This window comes from Myxocyprinus asiaticus, chromosome 18 (assembly GCF_019703515.2).
Source record: "Myxocyprinus asiaticus isolate MX2 ecotype Aquarium Trade chromosome 18, UBuf_Myxa_2, whole genome shotgun sequence".
Classification (NCBI taxonomy): Eukaryota; Metazoa; Chordata; class Actinopteri; order Cypriniformes; family Catostomidae; genus Myxocyprinus; species Myxocyprinus asiaticus.
Window position 1 is genome coordinate 7,226,201 of NC_059361.1, and position 13,228 is coordinate 7,239,428.

The following is a 13,228-nucleotide window of genomic DNA, read 5'->3' on the forward strand; positions in this document are numbered from 1 at the left end:
AGGTCACAAAACCATCTGCACCAGCAGCTCATTGTCTGTGCTGTTTTTCTTTTCTTTTTCTCCTCTATAATATGTCTGACACTCATAAGGATGAAGCAGTACAGAACAAGTGTTCAGAGCAAGCTAATCAGTTTAGATGCGGCCAAGTTATCAAGTGGCACACTTGAGGTAAAAGCACAGCTGCTGCACTCTACCTGGGAAACAAATTCATCACACCACCCTGTTTTCTCCCTGATATTTTCATTTTCTCATGGAAAAAAAGAAAGGAAAAAACAGCAGCTGCTTGAGGTTCAATCACTTTCAAATGTCACTAGCAGCTGGACCCTGATACATCGCCCTCCAGTGGCTCTAATGTGCAAAGGAGGGCCATTTCTTTTATCCAAGGAAGGATAAACAATGACTTCTCATTATTCTTTTCAGACCGTCGGTCTGACAACACCTTGGCCTAGTCCCAGGCACCCTGCTTCCACATTCTGGAGTGGGGGAAAAATGCACATTTCATGGAAAAACAGAGTCTGTCTGCAGGACAATTGTATTGTTCAGATGTTGCTCTTTCATAGCTCAGGAGAGATAAAAGATCCCATGAAATCAAAATGTGAGTTTTCTGGCTTTTAGTCCTTGTCTGTTAGCTTAGAGGCCATCTACATGCTAGCGTTCTCCTAAATGTTGACTAAATGAACCTTTAGAATGCACTTCTAAAATGTACAATATCTTACAGGAAAACGGACCAAAAACAAAAGATTATGACTCATGCTGCAATACATAGACTTAAGTCCTATCAAATACTCTCTAGAATGAGAATACAACAGTGGAAGAATGGAAGAATTTTTTCCATTCATTACTTACATAGGAATTTCATAAAGTACTTCATAAAAGAGTTTTTTTTCCATGAACCAAACCAACCAGCTACGAGGTGGATTACAATTAAAACTTTGATTTGAAGCAAAAATTTAATTATATAATATTGGATATTGACAATCTCATGAAGTAATTTGTGTAGTTGATGGTGTAATTGGATTAAGAATGATGGAAAAATATTAAACTATTGATAATATGGAAAAAACGAATGGGATCTTTACTTCAGAAACCAGACTGTTGCGCTTTATTGGCTGTAATTATATATATATATATATATATATATATATATATATATATATATATATATATATATATATATATATATACACTGCATAAACACTCACTGAGCACTTTATTAGGAACACTATGGTCCAACATGGTCATCTGCCGTTGTAGCCCATCCGCCTCAAGGTTCGACGTGTTGTGTATTCTGAGATGCTATTCTGCTCAATACAATTGTACAGAGTGGTTATCTGAGTTACCGAAGCCTTTCTATCAGCTCGAACCAGTCGGGCCATTCTCAGTTGTCCTCTCTCATCAACAAGGTGTTTCAGTCTGCAGAACTGCTGCTCACTGGATGTTTTTTGTTTTTGGCACCATTCTGAGTAAACTCAGAGACTGTTGTGCGTGAAAATCCCAGGAGATCAGCAGTTACAGAAATACTCAGACCAGCCCGTCTGACACCAACAATCATGCCACGGTCGAAATCACTGAGATCAATTTTTTTTTACCATTCTGATGGTTGATGTGAACACTAACTGAAGCTCCTGACCCGTATCTGTGTGATTTTGTGCAGTGCACTGCACTGCTACCACAGAATTGGTTGATTAAATAATCTCATGAATAAGTAGGTGTGCAGCTGTTCCTAATAAAGTGCTCAGTGAGTGTGTAGAATTCAATGAAGCTGTCAGTTGAGGACATGTGAGGTGTCTGTTTCTCAAACTAGAGACTCTGGTGTACATATTCCCTTGTTTAGTTGTACATCTGGCCTTCCACATCTCTTTCTGTCCTTGTTAGAGCCAGTTGTCCTTTGTCTTGGAAGACTGTAGTGTACACCTTTGTATAAAATCTTCAGTTTTGGGGCAATTTTTTGCCATTTTTGACCTAATATTGACCTTAAGACATGTCAGTCTATTGCATACTGTGGCAACTCAAAAACAAACAAAAAGACAATGTTAAGCTTCATTTAATGAACCAAATAGCTTTCAACTGTATTTGATATAATGGCAAATGATTTTCTAGTACCAAATTAGCAATTTAGCATCATTACTCAAGGATAAGGTGTTGGAGTGATGGCTGCTGGAGATGGGGCCTGTCTTGATTTGTGATCAGTTGAATGCCACATTGGTGAATTCAAGTACCAATTTCCTTCCAAAACAGCAAAATCTGTACATTATTCCAAACTTTTGGCCACCAGTGTGTGTGTGTGTGTGTGTGTGATATATATATATATTGATGACCTGCCCAAACATTCGGTTTCAATACGAAGTATAAAACAGAAAGTGCTACTCATCAACCAATTTCATGGGGTCTTTAAAGGGTTCACAATTATGTTTCAAATCTCAACTTCTTAGTCTTAGATGTTTCTGAAATGAAATGAGACACAAATGAGAAAATGTTTGGCATACAGTAAGAGTATAGAGTTTTAACTTCAATGTTGTGGATAGTATAACTCAGATAATTTGATCTTGGAAGATTTTAATGAGAAATTCAAATTCAAACGTTCAAATTGAAATCTCTGACTTTTTATTACAGACTTTGATATCTTGACATATCTGAGATCTGTTGTTGCGACATTGATGAGATCATAATCTAGAGGAAAAACTGAGAAGCAGAAGTATTAATCTCAATACTGTTAATGAGAAACAACAGATATATTAAAAAGAGTTCATTTTGAAATTTAAACTCTACATTCAATGCCAAATTACAAAGTGTTGATATAATTACGTTATTTTATACAGTTGGGATTTGATCTCTAGTGGTCAAATTTAAGTTATTAAATTAAACTATAAATATCATGTACACTTTTGGAGTTTTTTTATGTCTGTGAAAGAGTACTGGCATTGAAACCCTGCACAAGAGCCCTTATTTAGAAAGCAAATATTATATATTCAATCAATTCTATGCAGCCCGTTCTTCAGTGGCGTCCTAACAGGCTGACACATCATTAAACAGAGGACTCTGTGTACCCCGTAATAGGAAAAGATCAAATATAGACAACCAGGCAGGATCAAAGCAGATGATAAACCATGAAATTACCAGCCTTTGCAAGGTGCAATTGGCTCTGCAAGTGCAGATTCATTCAGCAGACACTGTCCAACTCAAACTACTGACTAACACAAACTTCCCAGCAAAATGCAGGTAGCTGCAGCGCTCTGTACACTGAAAAAAAAATTGACTAGTAAGATTTACTTAATTAAAAAGTTTTTGCAAACGTTTTTGCAAAAGAAATTTGAATGGTATAAAATTAAGTACAATCTACTTAACTTTATGGCATAATATTGATGTGAGTAAATTTTGCAAACATTTCAGTTATAACAGTAACTTTTACTCACAAATCTAATGTACATGGTACTTTAAAAAACTTAGTAAAATGTAACATTTTATTAGAACATTTGACATTTTGGACTTTCCTTATAAACACATTTAATCATGTACCACATGATGTACGATTGCTTTTCACAGGTAAGCTTAATGCATGCTATGTAGAAAAATAACTTCATACTTCGCAAACAAGACGTTACCAAACTTTAAAAAAAATCAACAATAAAAACGGTGAATAAACTTGCAAACAGTAAAACCATGCAAGTGTATTAATTATTCAAACTCGTTGAATGCAGGGAAAAACAGCTTCGTAAAGTTACTTATTTTATTCACCTATAAATTGACTTAAATTAGCTAATAAATGTGTAGGTTTTCTACTTTAGGATTGATACAAGATGATGCATTGTTAAGACAACAAACAATTATAAATAATATTTACCTATAAGCTAGAAAGCATTCATTTTTACATGTTTTAATTGTGTACAAATGTAAAATTATTCAGTGTAGAAAGCACATTTTTTTCAGTGTATTCCTATTCAGTGTTGGGTGTAATCCAATTGCAAAGTAGTTACTGTAATCTGATTTTGACTTTTAGTCATAAAAGTAGTGTAATGCATTACATTTTAAATTCTTGTAATCAGATTAAAGTTACTGACTATAAAAAATTAATTTAGTTACTTTTAAGTACATTGTAGGGTTATTCTTATTTCTAATATATTATTTATGTAGAATACATGAATTATGGCCCCGTAATGATTCATTGTGAAGGAGAAATGTAAGGTGTTGAGTGTATGACTTGTGTGTAACAATGAACAGGGAAGAAATATAGACATTATTTTTAATTTGTTGAGCGGAAAAGTGTTTTAGATAGTAACTTAGTAAAGTAAAAAAAGTAAAGTAATTAGTAGTAAAAAGTAAATTAAAAGTAATTAGTAATGTGATTACATTTTCAATTAAGTAATTAGCAAAGTGAGCTGGTTACAATTTTAGATAAATAATTAGTAATTTGTAGTGGATGTTTAATTTTAAGTAACTTACACAACACTGCACCTATTTCATTCACATGAGGACATGCGGCAAAGTTGAGCTCACAAACAGTGACAAATGCTTAGATTATGAGCTTTTTCACAAAAGGCCATATACTTCAAGACTTTTATTCAGTGGAGCTGATGGTGATATCAATGCACTATATATATATATATATATATATATATATATATATATATATATATATATATATATATATATATATATATATATATGCCACTATCCTTGCTTTTCTTTACCATCCTTCCAACTACACACGTGTTGCACAGGCAAGCATCACTTTTTATTCCAAAATTGTAAAAAAAAAAAAAAAAAAAAAAAACGTTCTTGTTATTTTTGCCTACGCTTCTTTTTGCTCTGGTCAGACCACAATGAGTATTTTGAGTGTTGACTCACAGATTTTCTCCCCAATTATCACTGCAAAACTTTTCTCCTGTGTTCACACTTTTCTCAGGCCTATATAAAAGGTTTGCATAACAAACCTGTGAAATTGTGGTCACTCTTACCCAAAAGATCACAACTTTTCACCTCAACACATAGAGTGTACGATCTCTTTGCATCCACCACCAATTATCACCCCATTAAAATAATACAGCTCTTCCTTGCCTTTCCCTTTTCTTTAACAGCACCTCACATTCCGTACATTTGCATGTGCATTTATAAAAGAGATACAGTGGGGTTTTGTGAAACTGAGCATAGTATATAGTATATAACATCAATGTGGATACTTATCCATATATTTGCAATTAGGAATGTACCAGCGCACACACACGCAACATTTTTTAGACACTATGTCAAGTTTAAAGACCATAACTTTTAAAAATGTGTTTTTTGCGCTGTGTCTTGTCAGTCCTGTGAAAAAATACAGCTACAGACAGTTCACTTGGCTCTGTTTTCAAAGGAAAAATGGTTTAAATGACAACTTGAAAAGCTCTGTTGAAGGCAGAGACTAGAAACAAACAAAATTTTCAAGGGCATTTTCTTTTCCAGTTAGACTCAAAGATTCATTAAGTGTCTAATTACTCCCGGTGACTTCTTGACATGTTTTTTAAACTGGTATATAGTTCTTACAATTAAAAAAAACAGAGCAAACAGATGTAAAAAAAAAAAAAAAAAAAAAAAAGTGTTTTGTGTGAACGGCCTCCAAGATAGTCTTTTCACAAGAGTTTGTTCATCTGTTTGACAGAAACATAGAGCTTAAATAGACACAAGAGCCTCACAACTGGGTGTTGTGTTGTAATTGAGGATCTCTAGTGAATGGGTGAAAGTTTGGGACACAGATGGCCACTAGACTAGAAGAATTACAGAGCAAAGACTTCTGGGAAGGTGATAATCCATTAATACAAACAGAGGTGATGATGTGATGTTTCTACCATCAAAATGTTGTCCAATGCATCACTGACAGATACTTAAGTATTCCAGAAAAATTGTCCAACTAGTAAACGTACTAAGTCACTTCAAATAAAAAACATGGTATGACGAATGACCAATATACAAATATTCAGATGTTCCAATGTTCCAAACTTTAGAACAGAATGATCACATTGTGAATTCCAATCTCCAATCACGTTTCATTAATTGGATGCCAGGTTTTCCAACTCCTGACTCTAATTAACTTTTGTTGACTTTGTTAACCTAGGGGTTCACATACATTTTCAAACCTACACTGTGAATTTTTGAATGATGTATTCAATATGTACAAGAACAATACAATAATTTGTGTGTTATTAGTTAAAACAGATTGTTTGTTCATTATTGTAACTTAGATGAAGTTCAAACCAGATTTTTAAGACACATTTATACATAACTGCAGGTAATTCCAAAGGGTTCACATACTTTTCCTTGCCACTGTATTGAAATATTAGGGCTGTCAATTTAATACATTGATCCAGTGCAATTAATTATATAAAAAGTACTCGTTAAAAAATGTAATGCAATTAAACATGTCCGGACCATAATAAGGAAGATTCCTGAGCAATTCAAGCTTGAAGTACCACCTGTTTTCTCCAGGGGGCAGTAAGCGAAACTTCAGTTGTATAGGCAACACGCAGCTTAAACAGAGAACAAACCAACCCTTCAGCAGACTGCACAACATGAGGACACGTTCTTGCATTCAAAACAAAGCAACCAAAGTGAGATGCTCCAAAAGCATCCGTCTAATATATATATATATATATATATATATATATATATATATATATATATATATATATATATATATATATATATAAAGTGTGAGTGTGTGTGTGTGTGTATATATATATATATATATATATATATATATATATATATATATATATATATATATATATATCTCAGTATACTGTATGTAAATACAGTTAGTACCCAAACGTGCAGGTACACTTGTCTGTCAGTGTTGGTAATCTTAAAATGGCCAAATATTGGCAAATAAATCAGCCTGGCCAATATATCAACCTACTAATACACTTTAAACCTGGAGCCAGTAAGTCATTTTACAGGTTTTTGTTCAGATATGTCCTCATCATAAGATAATCCTTGTAGATAGATAAACTGTAAATATACTATAAAAAAAAAGAAAAAGAAAGAGAAAAAGAAATTCAAATGGGCATCTCAAAATAATGATATCCTTGTTAAAAACATTTATAGTAGCACGTTTTGTTCCAATAATTTATGAGCTGATACCCAAGCAATAAAGTTAAAACAGCTTACAGTGTTACTATGTTCTGAACTCAAGTGCCGGGTGAGTGAGCTATGACCGGCATTCCCTGCAGGAAAAGATCATTTGATGGCAATCACGAAGTGACTCAAAGCCTCTTTAAAGTGAGAGCAAAGAGTCTCTTCTACTCTCATCTCTCCATCCTCTGCGATTCTCCTTCCTCATTAGCACATTTATTTCATCTTGGTATGAGCTCGCATCTAAGAGGCATTTTACTAATCAGCACCAGTGGTACACAGCCACACCAGCTGGTCAGGCATCACTCCGCATGAGGAAGCGGTGCTAAGAAGGGCCGCAGAAAGACGATCAGCTCTCTGCCTCATTAGCATGACCTCAGTCACAGGCAGAGCAAGAGAGCAGCCAGGACTCTTGCCAAGCTTTAGCCAAAGAGAAGACTGATGAGGAGCCAGCCAATTAGCTGGATGGATCCAGGAGAGGCAGGAACAGTGAAGGGCAAACATTTGTCTTATTCGTGAGGTGTGTATTACGGGGTATTATCGGGAAGAGGGTTTTCCATTCGGAAGTTTGTGACTGAACTACAGAAGGTTCATAAGATTGTGATAGCAATGCCAAATTAAGTAATATATTGTCTGTCATTGTGTGAGAAACAGGGTGGAAAGTGTTTATGAACTGATAAGCTGAAGTTTTACTAAGATTTGTGTGAAAGGGAATAAAATTAATTGTTGCTGCAGTGCCTTTAGTTTTGATTTATTCAGAGAACTGTTGCGAAACATACATGCCATGTAAAAATTATTTTGCAAAAATATAGGGACAGTAATGTGATTCTATCAGTCCATTTTGAAACTTAGTGTGCTATTACTTTTCTAAGAGATCAGACTTGCAATTTTCATCTGGCGGATGATAAACCAGTAAAAAAAAAAATACAATAATAAAAATTCCATAGACTAACATTGAACTCAAGACATATCTAGAGACCAGAATATCATACTTGGAGGTGAGCTCTTTTGACTTGGGCCAGTAAGCAACCACCTAACAACTAGGGATGGGACAATATTACATTTCAAAATATTGCAAACCAAAATAAACAACGAACTATATCAAGGTGTGACAGGAGTTATGTTAAGAGCTCGAAAGGGAAAATTAAATGAGTTTGGATGTAGCCAACTATGCCACCTTGGGACTTTCACCCAAGGAAATCAAAGCTAAGAGGTAAACCACTTATACTCAAAAAGGACACAGGTTCGGTATACACAGTGAAGATAGAGACCGCTTTGTGAATTAAAAGTATATATTTTTATTACAAAAGGAGTCACTGTTGAAAATACCCAATAAATTCACATACATTTTAATTACCTACACAAATTTGAGTAGAATAAATACACTATTTAAAAGACTGGGAGCGCTGGGGCAGACCTGCACTGGGAAGGAAGAGCCCCCAAAGAAAATACCACTAACTAAACCCACACACACACAAATGCCCACACTGCACCAATGGATAAACCAGTACTCAAGTGCAGCTATCACAGAAACAAGTGAAAAGGGGCGAAATACCCTGTAACCAGCCTTCCTGGGGGAAACCAACAGCACTCCCTGAAGCAAGTTTAATATTAAAAATTAGCTCCAAGAACAAAAAATCATGGAGACATCAGGAATGTCTTTTTTGTTTTTTTGTTTTTTACATTACCACCATCAGTAACTCCACCAAAATGCTCAGCTGGGCCAACAAAAAGTCAGGAACTGTTTGGGCACTCCTCAAATTAAGACAAACAAATAAACTTAAGAAAAACATAGGAAAAACAAAAGGATAAAAGAAACAAAAGAAAAAACAGCAGTGTAGCCCTGGTCCACGTTCCCTTGCAGACACACACTCACACCATTTGATACTGGTTTTTCGGCAATATCATTGGGATTTTGGTTGCACACACAAAAAAAAAAACAAAAAAAAACATGATCACATGGTAAGTCGGGATGTTGTTTCAGAGAGTTCCAGTACCCTTGGATCGGCCAAATTATGCTGACTCACTGACGAGAGACATCTCCTTACAAATATTTTTGCATTGGTTCCAGTGTGATTACCTTCCCTTGTGGCGCAACCGGAAATTGCGTCAGCATCACAGGAGACCCCAGTTCACATCCCGTGTTGAAACCAGGAAGTAATTGCATTCGAATAATCAGTGATGACTGCGATTCAGAGGTTGCATTTTTCCCCCTGATGTTACATTTTTACTCTGATGGTAAGGTTTAGGTTTGGTGTTTGGGTTGGAGGGTACAGTTTATAAAATATGCATTACTCTTCACTATATTAAAGCCTGGACATTTGAAAACAACTCACTTCACAACTCACTTTTTGTGCCCTTTTGTGGACAATTCACAACGAAAACGGAGCTCACGTGCACATACCCCCAACAAAACTTACTGCTTTGGCCACTGGGGGCAGTGTTTCAAATTTCTGTAAGCACAGACCAATTTTAGATAAAGTCAAACAACTGTTTCCAATTACAGTTTGGACTCTTGTAGCATATATGTCTGGGCTGTCCCATTCCAGGAAAGACTAAGAACAATTAACACATTCAATGTATCATTTTAAAAACAATCAGCCGATTAATTGGTTATCAGCTTTCTTACAACACCTTATCGGCAGTATCTCATCAACAAAATTACTGACGAAAATGTTTGTTGACAACGTTTTTTTTTTCAGTGATAACAAAGACTAGATGAAAAGGACGCATCATGACAATGATTAAACAGTTTTCATTTTAAAAATGATGAGAAAAAAAAATATTCTGCAAGATACTAACAGTGCTCAGTATTCAGATTTGAAAATTTTCAGTTTCAGCTAAAAAAAGATCAGTTTGATCTAAACCATCTCAGCGTGCCAAGAAAAACATATTTCTTGACAGTAAGCTTAAGATTTCATTTGGATTTAGGCTTGGCTCCCTGAAAAGGTAGTTTGTATTTTTCAAATTATGTTCAACCTTCATAAGTTAACAAAATAAAAAAATGCAATATTCTATTTTGCCGCTATCTGTGTCTTATTCGCATGCCTCCAAGCCATGCCTGCACACTTAAACCCAGTGTTTCACACTTAATAAGCCTGGGATTCAAGAACCGCAAAGTTATTAGGTTGCTGATGTTGTGTCAAAGGGTTGCTATGTAGTCACAGACTGCGCTGGTTTGAGTTTATATAAATGTGCTGATGCCCTTTATAACTGACAGGGGGTAAAGCAAAGGTCATTTCATAGCAGTACCGTCATTACCCTCATCTTTCACAAGACTGCAGGAATGACAAATGTCATAGCAAGTTTTAATTGCTCGCACTCAGCTGCTGGACTTGGGTTGGGGGAGCACACAGAGGCTTATCTTTAATGGAAAAATAATTTTATCCATTAATGGGCTGCATTGTTAGAGTGGCAAAGCCAAAAACCAGCATAGGCAAAATCCTCCCCATAAGTCTGTGCTTTTGAGTTCTGCTGATGTCAGAGTCAGTTACCAATCATTTCCCTTATGCAGTCTTTAAATACTCCAAACTGCTGCTCATCATAGGGAAGTTTGAGGAATTGCAGGAGAGCAGTGAAATATGCTGTTAAAATATGGATTTTTAAATGTTGAAAATCGTCAATGTTATGCAAGTTAAAATGCTAATGTACTTAATTCATACTGCCAGCACAAATGTATGTGACATTAAAGAAGTTAAACTAGATTTGTACTTTTCTGATTAAAACGTGAGATGTGCTTGCCTGCGCAAAATTCCCCATCAAAATGCTAAGGTGTTGTGGGGGGTTGCCATTGCATTGCTAAGCGGTTTCTAAGGTGTTCTGGGGGGTTGCTAGGTGGCTGCTTACTGGCCAAAGTCCAAAGAGTCTCTATGCTTTTTTGGTTTCTAGATATGGCTCAGGTCCATCCTTCAATGGATTTTTCAGAAAAGTAAGTCGATGGGATCTCTTATAATGAACAGCACAACTCTCCTCAACAAGCGGAAAATTTGAGGTATCAGTAGCCGCTTTTCCACCACTGGGTGACTGCGAGGGCTGTCAACTGGTAAGCCATGGCTAACAGCCTCGGACCACAACCCGCGAGACCAAAATCGATCTGCATTCCCACCATCGGGCCAATAGCCCTGCAGCAATTCACCCTTTATATGCTGCCCTGGTGCCAACGTCACACACCCCACCCAATTCACAAGCAAGAGGGAAGCTCAAACTGAGGTATCAGACTCTGTAGCCCTTGAAATGAACATGGATTTGTAATATGCACGCAATTGTTCCCGAACCTGTACCATTGTGCACTGGATACACAACTCTTCAAGTTCGGCGACAATATACTTAATCACGTCTTCGTTTCGGCAGAAGCCGTCGATCTGACGTTGCACATTTTCATCGACCCAAATATTTAGAAGAGCCCTACTGACCAGTACTGAAGATTCTCCATTCTCCATTGATCTGTTGAGGTAAGCTGGTAGCTAGATATGAAAAATTGGGAAATGAGTATCTTGGCGCTGAATCCTCTGACCTGACTCAGCAAAGTCAGCCTTTGAAACTGACACCACCTCAATCCCCAGTTGGCCTTCTTTGGCCAAAGGGTTATCAACGGGCCAGAGCACTTGGCCGTTGGCCCCGAGGAAGCCCCGAGGGGGCACAATAAAGCCCCGGAAGTGACAGTGGCACTAGCACGCCCTCATTTGGCCCGATAGTGGAAACGCGGCTATTCATGTCTGTAGCACAAATGGTTGTAGAGTTACACCAAAGTTTCTTCAAATCCCTAACCCTATATATGTGGAATAGAAACTGCAATGTTTACCTTTACAAGCACCACTAATAAGTTGTAACCCTGGCACTCAAGAGGAAAGTAAAATACATCTGTAATAAAATAATAAACTACTATCAGTAATTTAAACAACAATAAAGTCCCGCAAAATATTTAAAATGTGTTCTTAATAGATTTCCCATAAATTTCTGCTTATAGAGTGTGATTTATTACTCTGTGGCAGTTTCAGTAAACATACTGCCACATACAGTATGACACCACGATGGCAATGTTGGTAAGCTGTGATCTATGAGCTGTCCCATTTTCTCCTCCTCTCAAACTTGATCTTGACCATGACACAATGACAAATCTTTCCACAACATTCTCCATTTCTGAAATAAACAAAGCCTTTGCCCTTTACAGCTAACACACAGACCAGCAAACACAAGGTGTTAAATGACTACAAACACAAACAACAGGTTAACAGTTAATTAAACAATAGGGCTTGGTATCGATACAGATTCCTTGTTTTCTCATTTCCGATTTCGATACAATTCTGATTCATTTGGGTACATTTCAGTCAATGTCCATTTTGCATACATATAAAAGAATTTATACATGGAACCGTCTAACTTGGTACATACTAAAATATTAATTTTAACTACAGGGACCAAACTATGTGGTTTAGTTGCTGTTTAGTTAGCCTAACTGATATAATAATCATCATAACCAAAACTGAAGGTAACTTTAAAGTAAAAGATTGATATTGGGGTTTTAAGAATCAACACTGGGATCATTTAAAGGAAGATTGCGATTAATCATTAAAACTAAAAAAAATGTACTAAGCCCTATGTGAAATTTCTTTCTCTTACACTTTATATATGTGAGAAAAAACATTATATACTGACCTGACGTAACAAACCAAGGTCAAATGATTTTATAAAATCCCTAACCTAATATCCAACAGGATGTTTTGGCTTTAAGGTTATCTTGTTTTAACCTCAAGCTACAGAAGCATGGACATGACAGGTTTGTGCAACTTATCCAGCCTGCTTTGAGAATGTTCCAAAGAGCATCAACAGAAACAAGGAAATCTGACTTTTAGGACTGTACATTGGAGTTAACATGGTTGATAAATAAATAAATGTATTACTTGTGTGATTAGTGACTTAGAAATAATGCAGAATCTTACTACTTTCTACTTCATTTAACAACAAAACATTTCTTTGTTTGACATTTTAGATTTAAAATCTAAACTTTGCTAATTTCCAGGTCTAAGTGGTTGTTAAAAAAGTGTGACACTCTTACTGTTCCATAGGAAATGAATTGGTCCTATAACAAGAAGCATTTTTTTTTTTTTTTTTTTTAATTATCAAA